Genomic DNA, 16,134 nt, shown 5'->3' with positions numbered 1-16,134 from the left:
AGCCTGTCTCCGGTGGCGGTGGCGGGCTCACCCCCTTCCTGGGCATTCCTAGGGCCTGAGTCAGAGTTCCAAATGGGGACCGCTGACCCAGCTGCTCTGGCTTCCCTTTCCGTGTCCCTCCCCTCCCCTTGTCATTCCAGTCTCTTCCATCCGGACCCCCTGGTCCTAGAATGAACACTCAGGAATAGACTATTGGATTTCCTGCTGGATTTATTGAACGTGTGTCCTTTCCTCCTTCAAAGCACCTGCAGCTGCCTCTGAGAGGGGGGCAGAACTGTGCAGAGATGAGTCTTTGATGGTGCATGAGGGATTCTGGAGCCTGGGTCTGTTGCTAGATAGTGGAACTTCTGAGGCACAGCAAGTGGGGCCAGCTCAAAGAACAGGGGGCCATCAGCACGTGCCTAGGTATTGCAGATGACAGACACTCCCTGCCATGTGTTGTGGAAATGTGACAATGGTCCACAGCTTGCCAGGGTGTGGTATTTCCCTTGCTAGCTGCTAGTCAGTCTCTAAACTGGCATTTGCTTTAGGATTTTAAGGAGCATCACCTCCAAACACAAAATTCGGATAGATAGTTGGTTGTCATAACAAAGACCCGATTTAAGAATGCCTCAGAAAAGCAGAGAAGGCAGAGGCAGGTGGATCTCTGTGAGTTCCAGGACAGCCAGGGCTACCTAGTGAGACCCTGTCTCCAAAACAAACAAACAAACAAACAAACAAACAAGCAAACAATGAATGCCTCAGGAGATTGAGAGGTGGCTCAATGAGTAAGAACTTTGCCTTGAAAGCATGAGGACCTTAGTTCAAATCCCCTGAGCCCACATAGAAAGTTAGATGTGGTCACTTTCTGTGAAGGTGTGGAAATAGAAGGATCACTGGGGCTTTCTAGTCTCCAGATTAGTTTCAGGTTTCGTGAGAGACCCTGTCCCGGGAAGGATTAAGGCAGTGGGCAGCGACTGATAAAACAGAACAACCAACATCTTCCTCTGGCTTCTGAAAATGCATGCGTACACGACCCCCCCCACACACACAGACACACACACACATACACACAAGAGTGAGAGAGAAAGAAAGAGAGAGTACTTCAAACAGTAATAGTCTCTAGGCAGTCTAGATCTGAGAGGGTGGCTTTGAACTCATTTAGAGCATCTTCCATCTTGAATACAAGATGGCCATTCCAGCTTCTACCTTACCCTTGCACTGGCATTCCAGCCATAAGAAGGGAAAAGGGGAAAAGAAAAGAATTCACGCATCTTCTAAGCCCTAAAGTGGAAATTACTCCCTTGCTTTCACTTATGGCTAAATGACCAAATTTAGCCACAAGGTCATGTTTGGCTTCAAGGGGCAGGGAGCTGAGGATCTCAGTCGTCATTATAGGCAGCCATTCCAGTTAAAACTCAATTGTACCTCGAAAAGACAAGAAAACTAGACAGTAGGCCCATCTGGCCGTCTCTATTACGGGATGTTTTCGTTCCATCATCCAGGCACGGAAACGAACTCTGAGGAAACAGGCAATGCTTTCCAAGGCCATTTGGCAAGCAAACAGCCAGCATAGCCCTTAATTGGGTCTGGCTGATCCCCAGAGGGACTTTTCATCACATCCAGCCAACATATTTTGGCCACCCAGGGGCCAGCAATCAAATGAGCTGAAAGATATTTGCACAAGGAAGGGCAGCTCCGCACCAAGGAGGACGCAAAGGACACCTGCCGCGGTGCACGGTGCTCCAGATCGCTGCACGTCACGCAGTGAGGGAAGACTTTCCAGAGGAGGGGGTCCTGTGTGGAACACGGAGACTGGAGCCTCATAGGAGAAAGGAGCGGTGTGATTTGAACCTGCTCTGAATCTGTGCAGGGGACATGAGGTTGTGCTGGGGGAGTTGCGGGTGGCTTTTCCAGCTCCACTGTGTCACGTGCCATTGGGGATGATCCACAGAGCGGTGTCTCACACAACCAGTGTGAGCACAACAGTGCCAACTACTGCTGTTACTATCAAAGCCCTACAAGAGAGAGACACTCGGGTTATCAGTGGAGGGCACTGGAAGAGGCAACAAGGGTGGGGCGGGGACGCCAGTCCTTGCCCAAGTGGTTCCAAGGCAGTGGGATTGGTCAGAGGGAACACACGGAACAGGAGATTTCTGAACTAGAAATGGAGTTCAATGATAGACAGCATTGATCTCAAATGTGAGAACGCGAATTCCATGCTTACAGCATACAAAGAAAGGAAACGGAAAGAAAATGAAGAGGAATGAGAAGAGATATGGGAATGAATAGAAGATGATGACTGGGAATGTACCTCAGAGTGCTTGCCCAGCCTGCCTGAAGCCGTGGTTTGATCCCCAGCTCCTCATAAAATCAGCATTGTGGTGCATACCGGTAATCTCAGCACTCAGGAAGTGGAGGCAGGGGGTCAGAAATGTAAGGGCATCCTTAGCCACATAGGGAGTTCAAGACAGCCTGGGATATATGAGACCCTGTCAAACACATACACACGTGCGCGCACACACACATACACACACACACACACACACAAACAAAAAAACCAGCTGGGTGGTGGTGGTGCACACCTTCAATCCCAGCACGTGGAAGGCAGAGGCAGGAAGATCTCTGAGTTCAAGGTCAGCCAGGTCTACAAAGCGAGTTCCAGAACAGTGAGCTGCACAGAGAAATCCTGTCTTGAAAAAAACAAACAAACCCGCAAACAAATGTGCCAAGGGAAGGTGAATTCCTTTCAGAGCTGAACAAGTTTTCTCAGAGAGCCATACCAGTTTGAGAGAGAGCAGGCAAGAACTCCAAGTCTAGAGAATCCTGGCGTGTGAACAATGCTTACTCGGTAACACTGGCTGTGGTTTCTCAAATTTGGAGCCAAATAAGCCTTCCAGGAGTTTTGAGGGTGTCAGTTTGGCAAAGAATCCACAGACCTGACCATCAAGGCCTCTCTTGACCCTTCTTTCCAGTTATCATCTACCCTGCATGTCTCCAATAGCTGTAAGACAAGGTATGCCACCCCCACACAGCTGCAGTGGATACTGGGTAAGGGCTAGCTTCTCATGGGTAAAGCTGCCCCATATGGGAAGCTGAGGTCCAGAGAAGAGACAGCAGTCAGTAGTCAGGCGTGTTGCCGGGACTTAGGGGTTGTTGATATCCAGTGGCCTTTGTATATTGGTCATCCTTTCTTATTCTGGGATGCTTTAATTACATTTATCCTAAAAAAAATTTACATTTATCCGTATCTCTTCCGCTGTCATTAATGGGCATTATGAAGGACAGGTTATGCTATGGGATATACGAACAGAGTCACCTGGTAATGGGATTCTCATGCCTCAGAGAACTGGTGTCCAGTTGGATCGGACTCACTGCTCTCAGACGATAGGAATGTTTTCTTCCTGTGGGGTAGGCAAGCCCATGGATTCTTCTCTCTTTTTTCCTCTGTCAGGAAGACCCCACAATTACATTTCCCAGCTTCCTTCACAGATTTTGTGGCCATGTGACTAAATCTGACCAATGAGTTTTCAGCAACATTATCTCATGCAAGTTTATAAGAGTGCCCTTGGAAAGTGGAAACACCCCATAGGCTCCTAATGGGGTTTATTATATGATAGCACCGGCTTATCCATTAGATCACCATGGTGGAAGATGCAGGTTGAAAATGGCAGAACCAGCCGGGCGGTGGTGGCGCACGCCTTTAATCCCAGCACTCGGGAGGCAGAGGCAGGCGGATCTCTGTGAGTTCGAGACCAGCCTGGTCTACAAGAGCTAGTTCTAGGACAGGCTCCAAAACCACAGAGAAACCCTGTCTCGAAAAAACCAAAAAAAAAAAAAAAAAAAAAAAAAAAGAAAATGGCAGAACCTCCTCTACCCTCATCTAGATCTACTTACCTGTCTTCATCTAATTTGTGTTGCCCTTGCAGGACATTCCAGACAGGGTAATTTACAATGAAATTTATTTAGCATGGATCTGGAAGTAGAAGGAATCCAAGATCAAGAATCTTCAGCCATCAGGGACTTCATGGCAGAAGGCAGAAAGGCAAGGGAACAATGCTTTAGTATAAGAGAAAGCTGAACTAGCTCAAATGGAAAACCCTCTCTCAAGATAACAAGCCAACACGCCTGAATGCAGCATTGATCCATTCCCAAAGTGTAGGGATATAGCCCCACCCATTGGGGGCGTGTTCGCCTTGGGCTAATGTTTACTGATAAATCTGCCGGGCGTGATCCCAGCAGCCCTTTTTTGCTCTGCTTCTCCTGTTCTCCGCGGGAACCTGTGGTCCTGTAAGTCTATTTCCTTATTAAAGCTGTATATATTTTTATAATCTTTCTGCATTCATTTACGCCACCACACCAAAGGAAGACTCTGCCCTCATCACCTCTCAAAGACCCTGTCTCAGTATAGTCATATAGGGGAGACCTTTCCAACATATGAACTCTGGGGATGCAGTCAGATCATAGCGTATCTCCAACCCCATCTGTATCAGGCTTTCTTAGTTCTGGACAGTTATGTTGGAAACAAATTGCCTTGCTGGAGCCACCGAGAAGTCGAACCTTTGTTCAAACTGCCAAGCCTTTCTCTGGCCAGCATGTGTACACCGTTGAAGTGGGCTAGGCTTAGCAGTTCCCGTGTGCTGACACAATACTATGCAATGCTCAGTATCTCCCAGACACTGCAAAATGCCTTACAGGCAGCTGAACATGTGGTCCCTTGCGGCCCCGTGAGGTGAACCGTTTTATTACTTCTGTTTTGTAAATAAGGAAACAGAGGCAAAAACAGGTTAAGTAACTTGATAAAAATATCAAATGATGGAGACAAGACTAACATTTCCCGTTTCTGGGTTCCAGCAGCCATCACTGACATGCGAGGAGACTTGTGCAAACTTCAGGCCTGGCAGCTACTGGGTGCTCAGTAAGTGGCTACTATTGCGCGGCACCACGCCATCTGCTCCCCACATCCCCAGACTTCCAGTTCCAAGAAGGCAGAGCATGTGGGCTAGCTCGGATTCCCACCTCCACAACCATCAAAGCTGAGCTGACCTCTAGCGGGGACAGAGCTGCGCGACTCTGAAACGCCTGTGGTTTTCCATTTAACAGGGTTCTACCCTTCCCTGCCCTGCCTCGACCCTGTCCGGGCCCTGCCCCCTTCTCTGCACCTGCTTCGTGACCACTGCTCCCACACCTGCTCTCGCTGCCAGCCCCACCCCACCCATCCCCTTGGGCAAGGCGAATCAGCAGAAGTCTCGGCTATAGACTTCCTTGGTGATTGGTTTTCATCTCTGGCTGTGGGGTTATGTTTCCTGTAACCCTACTTCTTGGCTCACTTGCACACTGGATATATAATAAGGGCTGTGTACCTTGACCCTTGGGTGAATTTGGCCGCCGTCACTGCAGAGCAGATTTGTCTGGCACATGAGGTCGGAGATCCTGTTTAAAGTGTTACTTTTTTTATGTCAAAGGGATGAAAGCACCTTGAGGAGGTTGAGGGGAGTGCCCTAGGTAAAATCTACCACCGATGAGTTGCAAATGGGGCAACCTGGGCCTAAGTGGTCCAGACACTGAGAAAGTGGCCTCTGTGATGTCATCAGACACAGAGCCCAAAAGTTCTGTCCACCCTGTTTATGGCTGGAGAACAGCACCAGTGGGTGCTAGAGTCCCACGGACCTGGACAGAACCAGTGTCTTGTTAGTACAATCCCGGGGACCACACGGGCTTCCCCTGGGCCTTTTTCTGGAGGGATACTGCGGACAATGTCTTTGCCTCTCTTTGGGCAAACCTTCAGGTCTCCCTTCAGGGCTTCTGAGAATGTTTTTCGTCTCTGTCTCTCTGAGAAGATACATGCACAGCCAGGTTGACAGCAACCTCTTTCTCAACAGTTCTCCATCTCTTTTTGAAATTTTATCTCCTGAATTTCTAACATTTTAAATATTCATTTTTGTTTGTTTTAGTCATATGTAACTGAGTGACTCACGTGGGCGTGTGAAAGTAAGTGCGGATGCCCGTGGAAGTCGGAAGAGGACATCAGAGCCCCCCTAAAGTTGGAGTTACCGGACTGGTGTGAGCTATCCAACATGGGTGCTGAAACAGAACTCCAGGCCTCTGGAAAATCACCTAGTGCTTGTTAACCACTGAGCCATCTCTCTAGCCCTTCACCTTACTTTTGGGGACAGGGTGTCTCACCAAACGTGGAGCTCACCAATTTGGCTAAACTGCTGGCCTGTGAGTGTCAGGGATTTGCCTTTCCCCATCCCTTCCTACCCCAGTGCTGGTAGTTGGGTGTGGGGATCTGAACTCAGGCCCCCATGCTTGCTTGACAGGCACATTACTGACTGAACCATCTCCTGTCCCCTGAGAGTGTATCCAAGTCCTCGAGTACTTACATAATACTGAGATCCAGCATAGGATGGCGTTTGGTCCTCAGTCATCATCTGAGTGTTCAGGCATCCACAGCTGCACCCATCACCCAGCCGGTCCTCAGTTTTGTAAGCCACACAGGTTGATGCTCATTTCTGTCGGTTTCTTTTCCTCTCTCCATAGCTGGCTTCCTCTTGAGCACATTTGACATTTTTGATGCCTCTTTGTTATGCTAAGTCGCAGGAAATTTCTCAATATTTTCAAATTTGGTATCTTTCCTGCATTGCTGCTGGTACTAGAACCATTCTGCTGTTCACCTAGCAGGTTGAGCCTGGAACATTCTGGAAGGCTCCTAAAGATCTATGTCCCCAGACCACCTCTGCTCTCAGATCCCACAAAGCCTGGTGAGGAGCTCTCCTTTTAGGGACTCCCCAGTTTTCCCATTGGCTCTCATTTTCTAGTCTCTTGTCGTGTGTGTGCCTATGCGTGCATGTGTGCATGCATGCTTGTGTGTGTGCATGCATGCATGTATGCCTGTGTGTGTGTGTGTGTAGTGCACCACGGCACCACCATGTTCTCAGGGTCTGGCACTAAGCCCGTTGCCGCCATTTGCTAGTTGTCTCTAGTTGGCAAACAACTTCTGTGCACGCTCGCCTCTGGCCCAAGAGTGATTTGATTCCCACCTATCACTTGCTCACATGTCTTGCTCACACGATTGCCTCAGTGTGGTCTGAGCCAATCGAGCAATGACACGTCATAGGCGGACCAGGCACTGTATATATTCCCCGCGCGGTCAGGCTCAGGGTCTTTTCGCCTCCATCTAAACTTCAGTCTTCTGCGCTCCAATAAAGTACGTTCCAAGAAGAATCCTGTTGTGGTCGTCTTCTCTGCTGGCAGAGTTGAGCGCCACATGTGTGCATGCATGCATGTATGCCTGTGTGTGTGCATGTGTGTGTGCCTGTGTGTGTGCATATGTGTGTGCCTGTGTGCACGTGTGAGTGCATGCATGTGTGTATGCCTGTGTGTGTGCGCGCGCGTGTGTGCATGTGTGCATGCATGCATGTATGCCTCTATGTGTGTGCATGTGTGTGTGTGTACACATGTGCATGTGCAGGCCAGAGGACAACCTTGGGTGCTCTACCTCAGGACCCATACAGCTTGGCTTTTAAGGCAGGGTATTTCCTTGAGCAGAGGCTCACTGACACAGCTAGGCTGGGCCACCAGAGAGCCCCAGGGATCTGCCTGTCTCTACCTCTGGGTTTATGAGAGAGCACTAACTATATCCAGAGAGAAAACAGATGATGGTGAGAATGATGGGCTCTGAAGCAAAGTCGCTGTGCATAAGAGAAACAGGGAAGGGGCGAGCTATGCTGGACAGCCCAGCTGAGCCTGGTTATTGGAGGATGTTATTGGCGAATCCAGGTCGGACAGTAAAATTGAACTTGACAATCATTTTAACTAGGTATTCCCCCCCACACACACACCCTGAGACTCTAGGCTAGATAAGGATTTTCCAGGGACCAACAGCTGGGCTGTGGGCTGTTTCCTTGTGGAATAAATAGCAGGCAATGTTGGTCTCTTCCTCTGTGGCGGTTGCAGGACGTGGGACAAGGACCCCAAAACTCCATTGCCACCTCTGTATTTGGGAAAATGGCTAAGATAAAAGGAAAACATACCAGAGTTCCTGGTTTAAATTAAAGCCGGCCCTCCTCCCAGTGCCCCAGGGATCCAACCAATTTCCAAATTAGTTAAAGCAAATTCAATTGAGTTCACCATGGCATGTGGCTGAAATTATTCTAATGTAGCCTGTCTTCTGAGAATTAATTCGGGGTCTCTCCACCTTCCCTGAGAGTGCCCCCAAGGCTCAGCCCTCAGTTCTGCAAAAGAGAAATAAAATCAGGTTATAAAAATAAACGTCACCTCGAGGCCAGGTTCAAGTTCTCACCTACAGAGCTGCTGTGTGGCTGTCCTCAACAGTTCTAGTTCACCCCGAACAACAGCAAACTCTGTGGTAAAGCTGAAGTCACCGCTCAGCGGTTCCTCTCTTACGCATCAGGCTCAGAGTTCAGCTCCTAGCACCAGAAGCAAGCAAACAAACAAACAAAAAACCCCAAAAACCGAAACAAAAAAATACTCACAGATTTTGGGTAGAGTGTAGCTTCCTTGTTTTAGGGTCTCAACAGAGTGCTTGCTCTGCCTGGCCGAAGCCTGCACTGGTCACGTGACTCGCAGCAGCCATTCACTGAGCCTTGATCCCCACATTCCTTTAACGGAAGTAGTAATATCCCCCTCAAAAGTTCAACATTTTTAACACTAGCGAGGGTGGTGTTAAAACAGAATGTTACTCCTAAAGTTTGAGGGTAGACTCTAATGGTAATCTAGAGCAATGTTTCTCAACCTGTGGGTCACGACCCCATGGAAAACCCTACATCTCCAAAAATATTTACATTATGATTTTTGTCGTTGTTGTTTTATCTTGGTTTTTTGGAGATAGACTTTCTCTGTGTGACAGCCCTAACTGTCCCGAAAGCTCTGTAGACCAGGCTGGCCTCGAACTCACAGAGATCCACTGTCCCAAATGCTGGGATTAAAGGTGCGCGCCCACCACCACCCAGCACATTACGATTCTTAACAGTAGCAAAATTACAGTTATGAAGTAGCAACAAAAGTAACTTTATGGTTGGGAGTTAGCACGGTATGAGGAACTGTATTAAAGGGTCACAGCGTTAGGAAGGTTGAGAACCTCTAATCTAGAGAAAGAGAGAAACAACTTTCCCCAGAACAGTCCTGGACCCCTGGCTCACTCTGTCCCTTTCCAGGACTTTGACCACAGCCCCTGGGGTCTAGTCAGCCCCTCCACGGACCCGCAAGGAGCTTTCGTGTCTCTAGTGCTGAAGTGGTGAGGGCGAGTGCTTCGAATTTGTTTAGGATATGGCGCCCTCTGCTGGCCTCTGGGATCCACCACACAAGGATTGTGGGATTTACACTGGATTAGGACTCAGCCAGGTTCATTCTTCCCTGTTCTGTGGGGAAAGGGCCAGACTTGGAATATAAAATTAGCACTCAGCTCTCAAGACCAGAACTTTGGCTTTCCTGGAGCGCACCGTTGTTGGGATAAAAAAAAAAAAAGAGAGAGAGAGAGAGACAAAGACAGACAAGTTGCCAGATTGGGTCCTCCAGCCTCTCAGGTGTATCAGTCCTATAGAGACCCCTAGTTAAGGGTAAGAGTCCTGCTTGGGTTGTCCTTTGTTGTGCTCAGGGACACCGGGTCCTGCTGATGCCCCTGGAGCGCCGCCCTTCCCCCTCAAAGCAGGCGTGAGTTTAACCTCTGGGCACAGGTCCTGTTCACAGGTGCCATCACCACTTGACTCTCAGTGTATCTGTGTTCCATGTACACTGTTATGACTTAGCACTTATCCTTTAGAGTGCCTCATTTTAACTTAAAGTTCCAAGGTGATGGAGCCATAAATACCCCTGATTCTTTGGGAATTATCCTCACTTAGTGCAGGAATAGTTGATCCTCACCCTAAATTCTTCACTTAAAAAATTATGGGCCGTAGAGAGATGCTCTGTAGTTAGAAGAGAGAGAGAGAGAGCTTGATGCTCTTCCAGAGGAACTAGGTTTATTTCTCGGCACTCACATCAGGCAGCTCACCACGACCACCTGCAGCTCCAGCTCCTGGGGATCCAATGCCTTCCTTTGGCCTCTGCAGGCAACTGCGCTCATGTGACATATGCACATAGGCATAAATAGAAATAAACTTTAAATAATAATAACAACTTTTTTTTTTTTTTTGGTTTTTCGAGACAGGGTTTCTCTGTGGTTTTGGAGCCTGTCCTGGAACTAGCTCTTGTAGACCAGGCTGGTCTCGAACTCACAGAGATCCGCCTGCCTCTGCCTCCCGAGTGCTGGGATTAAAGGCGTGCACCACCACCGCCCAGCTCAACCATTTTTTCTTCTGAGTGTGGAGTGCAAACCTGTCATCCTGGCACTTGGGAAGTGGAGGAAGGAGGATGGAGGATCAGGAATTTAAGACCAGCCTCAGCTGCATAGGAACTTTGAGACCAGGCCGGGGTTTTAGGAGATCCTGTCTCGTAAAATAAAATAATAAAACAAACAAAATAAATAATTTTGGAGAAGATACCTAGTACTTTTTTTTTTTTGAGACAGGGTCTTTCTACATAGCTCTGATTATCCTGGAACTCACTATGTAGACAAGGCTGGCCTTGAACTCACAGAAATTCACCCGGGTCTGCCTTTTGAAAGCTGGAGTTAAAGGCATGTGCCACCATGCCTGACCCTAGTATCTTTTGGTACTGGCCTTTCTCTGTGCCTTCAGGATGCTATCTAATCCTTACACAGCTTGGGGGAGTTGACCCTGAATGTTAAGATCCTCAAGGAAGGCACCAGCCAGCTAGTTCTCTGCCTAAATTTTCAGAACTAATAAGTGATTTTTCTGAATTTCATCATACTCTGGTGTCTTAGTTAGGGGTTTCTATTGCTGTGAAGAGAAGCCATGACCACAGCAACTCTTATAAAGAAAACCATTTACTTGTGATGGTTCACTTACACTTTAGAGGTTCAGTTCATCATCATCACGGTGGGACATGGGGACATGCGGCAGACATGGTGCTGAAGAGGTAGCTGAGTGCCCTACATCTTGGTTTGCAGGCAACAGGAAGTGGTCTGAGACACTGGGTGATAACTTGAGCATATATGAGACCTCGAAGCCCACCTCTTCAGTGACACACTTCCTCTAACAGAGCCACACCCACTCCAACAAAGTCACACCCCCTAATAGTGCCACTCCCTTTGGGGAGCCACCACAGCTGGCTATCTGTAAATTCAACCGAAAAGATCTGGCTTGCCTTCTGAAACTTAAAGCAAAAGTACCCAAAGTGGTAGGTAAGCTGTAATAGTGGAGGCTGGGTCTGAGCAGTGAAAATACTCACTGTGCTGGGGAAACAGTGGGCATGTGAGTGCAGCAACTGGGACTTGTGACAAAGGCAGGGGCAAACATGGGACACGGGCACACAGGAAGCTCGGGAAGGGACAGTCAGGAAGAGGGCATTCTTGAGCATGCTGGGCATCTTGTGGTTCACTCTGGGCAGGCCATCAGCAGTGGTGTCTCGTGGGAATCTGATTTGGATTGGGTGGCTTGTCCAGGACATGCCAGTGTGGGGTAGACAGACTGGGGAGTGGGCGGGTATTGGGGAGGGGGTTGGCGTAGTTTCACAAGCGGGAATGAGCATCGCACTCCTGATGGTGATCATGGCTCTACTGATCCGTGTAAACCCAGAGCTGAGCTGCCCAGGTTCCCCTTCAGGAAGGGCTTTCCCACCAGCTCCCAGGAGTGCCCTTGGCAGGTGTAGGTCTCCAGTCATCTGGTCCTCCAGAATCAAAGCCTGGGTGGCAGAAAATGTAGCTACCCTTGCTGGGGCTACCCACACAGCCAATGACAAAGACGGCAAAGCCATGACCATTTCAGCTTGGCAAGGGATACTACAAACTCCCTCAGGTACTCTGGGCTCCTGGGTTGGGGACTGGTTGAGGCTTCGTGCACCCAGCCCTAGTCCTTCCTATCTTTTACAGAAGTAACTCGGAGCAAACCGCTTGCATTCCAAAGTCACCTCAACATTGGAGTCGACAGAAACCATCCTGTTACTGATCCCTTTTACACCCTCAAGGTGGAGTCGCTTCCCACTCGGTGAGTCTCCATATGAATCCGAAATGTGACACCTGGCTCACGGGGAACCAGCCTCTGGCCATGCGGTGCTGACTTGGAATGGAGGCTGTGGGGCTCAGTGATAGCCTTCCTGCGTGGGCTGCGCCCTCATACAGTCAGAACGAACAACTGGAGGCCACGGGCTGAGGGGCAGAGAGGAACGGCAAAGAGTGGCATGTGGCAGGTATATGTTCCAGTGCCATGTTCCCCTAGGGGCTCCACAGGCATTTATGCAGCACACACTCTGGGCCAGGCCTGTGCTAAGGGAGAAATGCTTAGAGAAATTCCACAAGTCTGACCATGACTGTCCCTGAAGGACACTTCGCTTGACGAGTTTGAAACATTTTCCTAATTAATTTCCCACTTATTTGTTTTTTCCCCAATTAAATAGCTGATGTTTTAATAACAAAATTAGCAAGGCTGGGATGTGCCTCCATTGGTAGAGTCCTTGCCTAGCATGTAGAAGGGCCTGGGTTCAATCCCCATCACTGTAGAAACCTGGAATGGAGGATTACACCTAGAATTCCAGCACTGAGGAGGTGGAGGGGGTGCGCTAGAAGCTCAAGGCCATCCTTGACTACGCAGTCTGGGCCAACTGAGACTTTGGAAAAAGGCATTACATGTGGGGTTCTTTTCATCACTTGGCACAATCTTATAGTGGACGTTTCTGGTTCCAATACAATAAGCATACTTCACATTTTAAAGCCTGTGTAATTTTTTTGAGGGGGTGGGTTTGTGAGGCTTGAGACAGGATTTCTCTGTGGCTGGCGCCTGTGTCTATCAAGTGGTCAAGCCATACTTGCTTGTAAACATGGCTACTTGTGGCTATTCAAACACTCAAAAATGTATTTAGAGTTTTACATACAGACAGGGTTTGCCCCCCTTTTGAATAACTTCTTTTGATTGCAATTCAGAAGTCCTATGAGGTGTCTGATCGCTGTTGGCACGGTCTCCAGAAAGCAAGACCAGATGTACAGCTCCGCCGCAATGCACAAGGGCTTTCTCCACGCCTCCTCGAGGCTTTAGTTGTGGAACCCCTAAACTGTACTGCCAACCTTACAAGCTGGAGTTCATTCTGGTTCACCTTTTTTCCGTCCTGTGGACAGCAGTGCGCTGTTGGCCAGGAGATGGCGCTGTGGCCCTGTCCTTGGACTTTGTGAGGTGGCTCTTGGAGTTAACCAGGGTGTGGAGTTAACCACCAGGGCCTGGAGAGGGCCCAGCCTAGGAATCCGATGGACTCTCCAATTTCTGGTCTAAGCTCAGAGACCTGGTTGGGTAAGGAAACGCTACTATATCCAATAAGCTTCCCTGGTTGTCCTCCACTGAAGGATACCGTCCCCTTTCTGGTAATCCGACAGCAGTCCAAAGTTGGGAAGTGCCACCCGCGGGTGAGAGAGTCAGCTCAAATCCTCTAACACAAACGGGAGACAAGAGAGGAGAAACGTACACAGACCCAACCTAAATGCTTTATTTCTTACAGAGCAGATTTAAAGTGCTGGGAAATGGAGGTATCAAAGATCTTGGGGGAAGTTGGAGTTGAACGGGGCTGCCGGAGACTTGAGGTCAGAGAATACAGAAGGGAGTGGGTGGTCCGGAGCTTAGGGTTTGACCAAGAGCTACTTGGACAGCCAGGACTTTTCCTGGAGACAAAATGCAAAAAGGCTGAGAGACAAGCAAGAGTCAAACTGGGCTGGGACAGGAGGATGCAGGTTGTATTTGGCCGGCCAACCAGGGCCAGTGAAAGTTCCACGGCAAGGAAGTGGTGGGATGATGCTTGAGCATCAGCAAAACTGACCTGGGGTTTAGCTCACTTGGTGTTTTTCTTCCTGCTTTCTAGAAGACATTTCTATTATTGATCTCCTAGAGGGGCTGATAAGTATGCCACTCTCTGCCTCCTGGGGTGGCCCTTACCTTGACTTCAGTGAAGCTGCCAGGCTCTTTACCTCTGTCTGCAGCCCCTCCTCTGTCTCCTCTGCATCCTTATCCCTCATTTAGCTATGATTGACCATTCTTCCTCAAGGCTACTCTCAGCCCCATCCTGTCCCCTGGGAAATCCAGGGTAATTGTACCCTACATCACAATGACTCAGCCCATAGATCTAACTAATTGCACCTTACATCCCTCTGCTACAGGCCAGTATATCTAAATGCCTGCCTGACAGATCTCCATGAATGTTTACTTTGGAAGTATCTCGAATTCACAACCCAAACTCCCTGACACAGCCTTACCCAATGTTGATTCCCCCTAAGTTAACACTCTTAGCAGGATAAATGACACTTTACTGTTAGGGGTTAAAACTCTGAGGCATCCTGATGTTTCTCTACAGCATATAGACAGGCCTTCCTAAAGGTCAACCCTGTTTTCTGCAGTTCCACGAGGCTTTTATATACTTGGTTCAAGGACCATGTAGAACTCGAAGGTTGCCCATACTGAAGATCGAAGGATATTTCTAGGCCGGACATGTGGTGTACCATGGGGCCCTGCATTCAAATCTCAACACTGCAAGGAAAGTAAGACAATGCATTTCTTTCTACCTTTGTGGCTTTCCTATCTGTAAAAATAAAATCTGACCATGTGTCTATATAAACACACACACACCCTTGTTCTCCAATGAAAATAGCAAATACAGAAAAGAGCATAAAACAAGTGTACAATTAATTGCACACCAATGAAACAAACTTGTATGAAAAGACACAGACTTTTGCTAGCGGGCTCCTAGAGACACAACTGCCTCTTTCTCTCAGCCTCAGAGCAACTACCCCAAACTTTTACAAACTGCTTTTGGCTCACCCCACTTGCCAATGTTTGCCCTCATGAGTGCATGAAAGTTCTCCGCATCCACTAGGACACCACTCTTTGGATTTCACTTCTCGGACTAGTCATAGGCAGTAGGATGCTCTCCTGAGCTCCTGGGCAGCCCAACCAGGAGGAAACATGACACGATCCTTCCTGTATTCTCTACTGCTTGTGTGTTTCGCATGTTGTGTTTTTCAAGGTTATTTTTCAGCCCTTCGTGTCTATGAAGTGCCATCTGTGTGGGCTGTCCCCCATTCACCCCTTCCACTCTTCATTTCAGTACAGTATATATTATATGAGATAGTGACTAACGTAAGGGTTCTGAGCATGCTCGCGAGGGGCCAGGCTCAGTGGGTTAGATAGACCGAATACATTGTCCACGAGGGATAGACTCAGTTGATAGAGGGTTTATCTACAGCCTCATGGTAAGTTGAGCATTTGTAAGTTGCCTGTTATCTAGACACTGGAGCACAACTTTGCATCTTTTGGTTTTTATATGTGTTAGGTCTCTTGTACTACGAAGCTCTCCTTCCACCTCTCTTTCTTCCTGTTGGCAATGAATTTGGCCTGTAGCACTTCCTGGCTTTTGAAACAATAATTAAAAAAAAATTCTGGGTCAGGTGGTAGGGATGTACGCTTGTAATCCCAGCACTTGGGAGGCAGAGGCAGGTGGATCTCTGTGAGTTTGAGGCCAGCCTGGTCTACAGAGTGAGTTCCAGGACAGGCTCCAAAGCTACAGAGACCCCCCCCCCCGGTCTCAAAAACAAAACAACCCCCATGAAAACCAAATAAACAAAAAATCACTCTCATGACTAGAGAGCTTTTCTTCATCGGATCACCCCAAATACCTGAGCCTAATCGCTTCCCAGACTTATTTTGTCACATGCTCGCTGACCCCACCTGTCCGCCCCCATGCTCACTGACCCCACCTGTGCACCCCCATGCTCACTGACCCCACCTGTCCGCCCCCATGCTCACTGACCCCACCTGTCCGCCCCCATGCTCACTGACCCCACCTGTCCACCCCCATGCTCACTGACCTCACCTGTCCACTCCCCATGCTCACTGACCCCACCTGTGCACCCCCATGCTCACTGACCTCACCTGTCCACTCCCCATGCTCACTGACCTCACCTGTCCACTCCCCATGCTCACTGACCTCACCTGTCCACTCCCCATGCTCACTGACCTCACCTGTCCACTCCCCATGCTCGCTGACCCCACCTGTCCGCCCCCATGCTCACTGACCCCACCTGTCCGCCCCCATGCTCAC

General features: G+C 48.9%; 1 protein-coding gene across 1 annotated transcript in view; it reads left to right on the top strand.

Moving 5' to 3' along the window:
* The window catches only part of Wnt6 (Wnt family member 6), a 72,280-nt gene that overhangs the window by 38,251 nt on the left and 17,895 nt on the right, over window positions 1-16,134 (top strand). The window contains exon 2 of the mRNA XM_057755860.1: window positions 11,933-12,047. The gene's annotated coding sequence lies outside the window, so the exon portion shown is untranslated. The remainder of the gene's footprint in view (window positions 1-11,932; window positions 12,048-16,134) is intronic.

This window comes from Chionomys nivalis, chromosome 2 (assembly GCF_950005125.1).
Source record: "Chionomys nivalis chromosome 2, mChiNiv1.1, whole genome shotgun sequence".
In the NCBI taxonomy this organism is placed as follows: Eukaryota; Metazoa; Chordata; class Mammalia; order Rodentia; family Cricetidae; genus Chionomys; species Chionomys nivalis.
Note: the sequence above shows the minus strand (reverse complement) of the source record. Positions and strands in the feature narration are given on the sequence as shown.